This window comes from Brassica rapa, chromosome A07 (assembly GCF_000309985.2).
Source record: "Brassica rapa cultivar Chiifu-401-42 chromosome A07, CAAS_Brap_v3.01, whole genome shotgun sequence".
In the NCBI taxonomy this organism is placed as follows: Eukaryota; Viridiplantae; Streptophyta; class Magnoliopsida; order Brassicales; family Brassicaceae; genus Brassica; species Brassica rapa.
Window position 1 is genome coordinate 10,803,655 of NC_024801.2, and position 7,860 is coordinate 10,811,514.

The window sequence follows — 7,860 nt, forward strand, 5'->3', positions numbered from 1 at the left end:
ATTCTTCTGTTATTTTTCATTGGTTGTTCTATTCCGGTCTGGTTACCCAGACCACCTCAAGCTTGAGTAATAGAATAGCCGTTCGACGTCAAAAAAAAAACATGGACACTGTAGCTTTTATTTCTATTTGCTCTTGTGGGTTTTTTTTTCTATTTTTATAGTCTTTCTCATTCATATTCTTCTGGATGTTCCATATTATTCATGAAAAGGACCTTAAATCAGGCTCCTTCAGTAGTTTCCAGAACAAATAATTCATCATCTCAAAAACTGAGGCCTTGGAAACAAATCAGGGGGTAAAGGAATTTCAAAGAGGGCCATGTTTGGATTGTTAGTGGATATTTGAAAATAACTTGATTTATAGATTCTTTTCTGCACCACAAATATTACAAGGTGTGTCACATTTAATACCACGAGACTTTAAATTCCTTGTTACTGGTAAACTACCCGATAGTACTTGCCAGACTAAATTTTGTAATTTCCATGTAAACACTAGTAGAGTTTTGATATCTTGTCCATAGCAATCCTGCACAACTTGGACATCAGTGAATAACAGTTATGTTCTATAATCTGATTTGACCGTGTATCTACCTGATATTGTAAAATTCCAGCCATTTTTATATGGTCTTGATAAACAACTTACCTTCATACTTCGAATGATTTCTACATCATCTGGGTGTATATAAACATGAGCAAATTAATATTCCATGAGAAATAAATTGGATTAATAAGGTTTCTCATCTTTAGTAATGGGTTCAAAAATTGATTTTGATGTTTTGGTATCGCTGACTTCGGGAGAGTAGTAAGGATCTATGGATCATTTCATACAGAGATAATTTTTCCTTTCTCTATTCCCACACTTTTCATTAGCGTTTTACTAACCAGATATCAAACTGAAATAATACTTTTCCATCCAAAAGAAGGTGAGTATGACTTTATTGGTTCCATAGGACTGAATTTCTGATAGTATCTAAAATCCTTAGCAAATAAGGAGTTTTGTTTCTCTATTAGTCTTCATATTTTTTTAGCTAATAACACATTATTAAAATTAATCATACAGATCAGGAAAACCTATACCACCCTTTTCTTTACTCCTGCATAATTTATCCTATGAGAACCAAATAACCAATGAATACTTTTTTGTTTCCACTATTACTCCACCATAAATTTGTTATTGCACTCATCAATTTCAGTAATGCGTTATTTGATCAAACATAACTGGAACTACAACGCATTGGTTATAAAATCCTAGTTTTAACTGTCTAATCTATAGTCGGAGTCTTGAGTAGTAAATAATTTATTCTAGGGTTTAGGATAAATAGGTCGTCGTTAGTCATTAGATCATTAATTAATCAGGAAATATAGAAATATTTTTCCTTTTATTACATTTTTTTTTCATTTTATCAGGAGACATGAGGAAAATCCTGTCCAAGAGTTGAAAAATTGTCTCGGCAAAAGAAGAAGACCAGCATTATTATTCTCTTAAGCACGAAGAATCACTTCTTGAATTAGTTATCCACAATAATTATACATAAATTTTTATTTATGATCAATAAATTTAACATTTCAAAAGCATACACATGAATCTTTTTTTGACCAAACATACACATATTTTTTGTTCCAAAAAATATCACTCAAGACATGCAAAAATTGTATACTTTTCTTGTTTTTCCTCTTGTTCACTAAGGGTGGACACGTATCGAATATTACTATGATTTTTAGTATTTTAGATTTGCTTCCTAGTTTATGAATATCTGGCTTTTTGGATATCCGAAAAAATTACATATATTTGCTAATATTTACGGATATTTCGTTCACTTTTTTCAATAAATAAATTTAGGAAAAACTATACAAGTTTGTTTTCAAAAAATATCGTTCACATAATAAATAATAAAAAATAAATATTAGTGATACTATATGTTTCATAAAATTTTAAAGTTAACTAAACATTTAAAATTTTAGAATAAATTCTAGTTTTATAAATATTTTATATTCTTTTTCAATTTAATAATTAAGATTATTAATAAAATTATATGTTAAAATAATAAGTATATAAAATTATACATTTAAAATTCTATATTTAAATATACATATACATATATTTGTATAAAAATCGTAGCAGATCGAATATCCGACTCTAATTTTTTAGAATATTTTATTTGTTTCGTTTTTATTAGATATTAATTTTAATATTTGTTTTGTTACGAATACTTATGGATATATAAATTTTTCAGATGAAATTTAAACAAATAATAAATCGAATCAAAACTAACTAACGGATAAAATGGTGAACCCTAATGTTCACTTGTTTTTTTTTCTATAAATTTTACATGGACGATCCAAAGAACTCAAAATTTTATACGAGTCAAATTCATTAAATTTTTTTTGTTTACTTTTCTTTTTCCTCTTTTTCTTCCTTTTCTATGACATACTTTATGTTAGTCTATGACATTATAAAATTTAGGGGATGATTGGTTGTGGCTGTTGATGCTCTTAACAGTCAAAATTTAGTCTATAGCTATATATGTCAAACCAATCGAGTTTTTCTTTCTTTAAAAAACTCACAGCCACAAAAAACTCACAGCAAAAAAAAAAAATCTATGCAAAATCAAAATATGACTGTAGAAAGCTTTATTTTCAGAGCAAAAAATTAGTGTTTTAGAAAGTTACATCAATAAAAACTAGAAGAAATAAATCTCCAGATTAAATTTTACAACAAAATAATATAAAGTTATAGCATTTACCAATCATCCCCTACATTCATAAAGGAACTTATCATTTGTTTTACTATGTAAACAGTCAACGGTCACTAAAATATAACGGAATATTTGATTAGAAATAGAATATACCATTTCTGAATCGTATAGAATGGTGCCAATGTAATATTTAACTATCTAATAACTAGGAGAAAGTACCGTGCCTCGAACTGAGTAAAATTTAATGTTTAAAAATATTTATATGATCTATTTATAAATGAATAAGATGTGCATATATATTTTTTTCAATCGCATTGAATCATTTAATTTTATAAAACTCATTCATTATAGACCTGCAACAATTGTTAAAAGTTGACTAAAATGTGATGTGTTGATTTTAAAGCGAGCATAATATCCTCGTCAAGATAAACATAAAAAGGTATTAGGTTTTTGTTCGGTGATACTTCTAGAGTATTTCCATAAAATTGTATAAAAATTAATAAATAAAATTAATATAAAAACTGTATAATTATCAAAAATTAAACCTAACAGTGTTTATAAAATTCGTAGATATATAAAAGAAACTAATAATATTACATTTTAAAATTTATATTTTTTTAAAAAAAAATATTGTGGTAGAAAATTGTATAATTATATAAAAATTGTTGTAGAAAATTATTGCAGAAAATTTTGAAAAAATATAAAATTATAAAATAATATAATTAAATAATATTCCAAAATTTGTAATATCTCATTTGAATATATTTATTGGGCTTTTTGCAAAATTGACCTACAACTCAAAGTCAAACACAAAACTAACCTCTTTTTTTTTTTAGGAAATTAGCTATGCCTTATTCTCCCCACAAGTTCATATAATTAACGAAAATGCCATCAATTTTTTTTTATTATTTTTTTTCGAAAATGACATTTTTGCTCTCACACCCTCATCATCTTCAAGTAATTACAAGATTGCCATTGTCATCAATACCCTAACCACCATGAACAACCAATTTGAAGCTCTTAATGCTCCCAAAATCGATTTACCCTTCTTTTTTCTCCATTCTTATGAACTAAACACAACATCTCTCTCACTTTCTCTCCACATTAAGCTAAAAAAACCCAAAATTTTGATTCTACATTTTTTATGATTCATAGAGTCAAAGAAGCTAACGATTCTGGGTGGATCACTTTCGTTTAAGATTCTGTGTTCTTGTAGAAGCCTTATGTGTGCTAAGGAAGTTATATCACCAATTTAAAGTATGAAATCAAGTTTTTTTCCAGATCTGTTCGTCCAGACAACTTACCTGTAAGTTGTCTGGCTGTAGACGACTTACCTGGAAGTCGTCTGGTCAACGCAAAGGTTATTTTTGCAATTGACTTTTAAATATGTTTTCTGAGACGACTGAAAGTTAAGTCGTCTGATTTTGTTTGGTTACAAAAAAATCTCCAAAGAACCTAGACGACTTAAATTTCAGTGGTCATAGGTTAGTTTTGCATTTGACTGGATTATTTCAGAAGTTTGATTTTCCCGGACGACTTACATTTCAGTCATCTGGTGAAAATTGAAATATCAATATTTTATTAACACTAAACGACTTACAATTAAGTCGTTATAGGTTAGTTTTGCAATTGAAAAAAAAAACTTCAATATTTAATTATACCCAGACGACTTACAATTCAGTCATCCGCCCGACGACTTACATGTAAGTCGTCCATGATTTTATTCCGAGATTCTGGTCAAACCTCGTAAATCCTGGACGACTTACAAGTAAGTCGTCTGACGAACGACTGAATTGTAAGTCGTCTATGTATAATTAAATATTGAAGTTTTTTTTTTCAATTGCAAAACTAACCTATGACGACTTAATTGTAAGTCGTCTAGTTTTAAAAAATATTGATATTTTAATTTTCACGAGACGACTGAAATGTAAGTCGTCCAAGAAAGTCAAACTTCTGAAATAATCTAGTCAAATGCAAAACTAACCTATGACGACTGAAATGTAAGTCGTCTAGCTTTTTTGGAGTTTTTTTTTAACCTAACAAAAGTGGACGAAATGTTTTTCAGTCGTCTCAAATAACAGATTTCAAAGTCAATTGCAAAAATAACCTCTGCGTTGACCAGACGTCTTATATTTTAGTCGTCCGGAATACTTAGATTGAAGTCGTCCGCGTCGACCTAAATGGACGACTTCTTTGGAAGTCTACTAGATGACTTTCGTGGATGTCGTCTGCGTCAATGTTTAATAAACTTGCATTTTCTCTAAAACTATAAAGACTTTTTAACATTTTCTTGTTAATTCATGTTTCTTAATGAATATTTGGGCTACTGAATGAAATTTATAACTTAATTGGTGATATTTATGAGGTTACCAACATTCACGTTAATTAAAATTTCTAATTGATCTAACATTCATGGAAGTCTTCTCTGCTAGTTTTAAAGTGTTCTACACTAGTTTTTGAATAACTTGTATTTTTAAGAGTGGTAAGTAACTTCAAGATATGTAAAACTCATATTTAAAAACTATGTTCTCTCCCTTAGTTTTATTAAATTTGACTAAGTTTTTCAAATAAAAAATATAATATGCCTTGACTAGTTACTATTGTTTGTTTCCATCTCTTAAGTATTATTGTTATAGACACTAATGATGATTATTGTTACAAGTTGAAAGAAGGGTTAAAATGCTTCTTAAATTGTTGTATCAATATGAAGCTAACAACATTCTTGTATCTTAAGATGAGAAAAAGGCCATTGGAGTTTATTATTGCATATGAGAGATCCAAAGATAAGAAAAAGGCAACTGAAATCTATTATTTCATTGATTTGTAAATATGTAAACACATTATTAGCACATGTATTACATCTTGGGAAATATTATTACTGATTTTACAAAAAAAATCACAACTAAAAGAGTAGACATGCAATTCACAAAACATACCACAAACAAAACTATTATAGATCATTCTTCTACAAAGACAAGCTTGGACTCCACTTGATATGGAAGAATACTTTGTCAGAAGACTTCCAGGAAGTCCAGATGACTTCTAGGAAGTCCAGACGACTTCCAGGAAGTCCAGACAACTTTCAGGAAGTCCAGACGACTTCCAGGAAGTCCAGACGACTTTCAGGAAGTCCAGACGATTTTCAAGAAGTCCAGACGACTTAAATGGAAGTAGTCTGGAAGACTTCTTAGAAGTCGTCTAGTGCATTATATTTTAGACGACTAACAGGTAAGTCGTCCGAGAAGTCTTCCAGATCTGAAAAACCTGCATATCAAATCCAGATCTGAAGAACCTGCATATCCAAAAACATTCAAATGACTAAAAACAGAAAAAAAATGAGTGGACGATTAGATAAATCTACCTTTATAGAACACACAAAAATACATATATAAAATTAATAGATCTACCTTTAAATGAGTAGAAGATGAGTACCATTTGATTAAAAACCTGCAAAAAGATAGATTAGTAAGAAAGACATGAGACAAAACTGAAAAATTCATATAAAGTTTGGTGATTTGAAGTCAAAGAGATTATAGTGGGTTTGGAGAGTTTTAATTTGGGAATAAAAGTAAGAACTTTATACAACAAGAAGTTACCAAATGAAGAAAAATCAGACATAAAAACTTACCAAAACACTCAGATCTATTATAAAAGGGAGACTTCGTCAGAAGACTTCCATGAAGTCCAGACGACTTCCAGGAAGTCCAGACGACTTCCGGAAAGTCCAGACGACTTCCGGAAAGTCCAGACGACTTCCGGAAAGTCCAGACGACTTCCAAGAAGTCCAGACGACTTCCAGGAAGTCCAGACGACTTCCAGGAAGTCCAGACGACTTCCAGGAAGTCCAGGAAGTCGTCTGGAAGACTTCCCGGAAGTCGTCTGGAAGACTTCCCGGAAGTCGTCTAGTGCATTATATTTTAGACGACTAACATGTAAGTCGTCTCAGAAGTCTTCCAGATCTGAAAAACATGCATATCAAATCCAAATCTTAAAAACCTGCATATCCAAAAACGTTCAAATGACTTAAAAACAGAGAAAATGAGTGGAAGATTAGATAAATCTACATTTATAGAACACACAAAAATACATATCTAAAATTAATAGATCTACTTTTAAATTAGTAGAAGATGAGTACCAGCTGATTAAAAACCTGCAAAAGAGATAGATTATTCAGAAATACATGAGACAAAACTGAAAAATCCATATAAAGTTTGGTGTTTTCAAGTCAAAGAGATTAGAGAGAGGTTGAAGAGTTTTAGAATGATGAACATTACATTTTTGTTGCAGCCATTGGAGAGGAGAAGAGAAAATGTGTAAATTTTTCTTTATATAGGGAGACAAAAAATCCAATTAGGTTAAATATTTTTGATTCAGACGACTTACTTGTAAGTCGTCCAGAAGACTTTAATATTTTTAGCGGGAAATTAAAATATTTTTAGCGGAAAACTAAAATAGAAGACTTCCCAGATGACTTACAAGTAAGTCATCTGGTTTAAATTATTTAAGCGGGAAAATATTTTTTTTAAAAATTTTAGGCGGGAATATTTGGACGACTTACATGTAAGTCGTGTGTTTTAATTTCTTCACCAGACGACTGAAATGTAAGTCGTCTAGACCCTAAACATAACCCCTAAACTTAATTAACTAACTAAACACTTCATAAAATCAAATTAAACTTCAAAAGTGTGTACTATACACAAAAATAAACACGTATAAGTAAAAAATTAATTTTTCAAAAAAACATTCAAACTTTCCAAAATCTAACCCTAAGAATACATACAATACTATAACATATGTTCCCAAACCCTAGACCAAAGAATACCATGATTCACTACCTACACTCATCTATGTTGAAAACAATTCAATTTTGTTATATTTTAATTTATATCATTTAAAACTGTTTATAATTACATGATTTTAATTTTTCGCTTATCAAAATATTTTTAAAAAAATTTATAAATTATTTTTAAGATCAGCTACACCAGAAGACTTACTTTGAAGTTGTCCAAACGACTTCCAACATCTCAGACGACTCAGACGACTTACTAGGGCTATATTCGTAAAAATATTTTCTGTTTTTTTGTTTGGTCACAAGGAGCTGAGCTGTATTTTCCCTTGTTCTAAAACTCGCCCGAGTTACCGATTACTCGGCCGAGAACTCGTTACG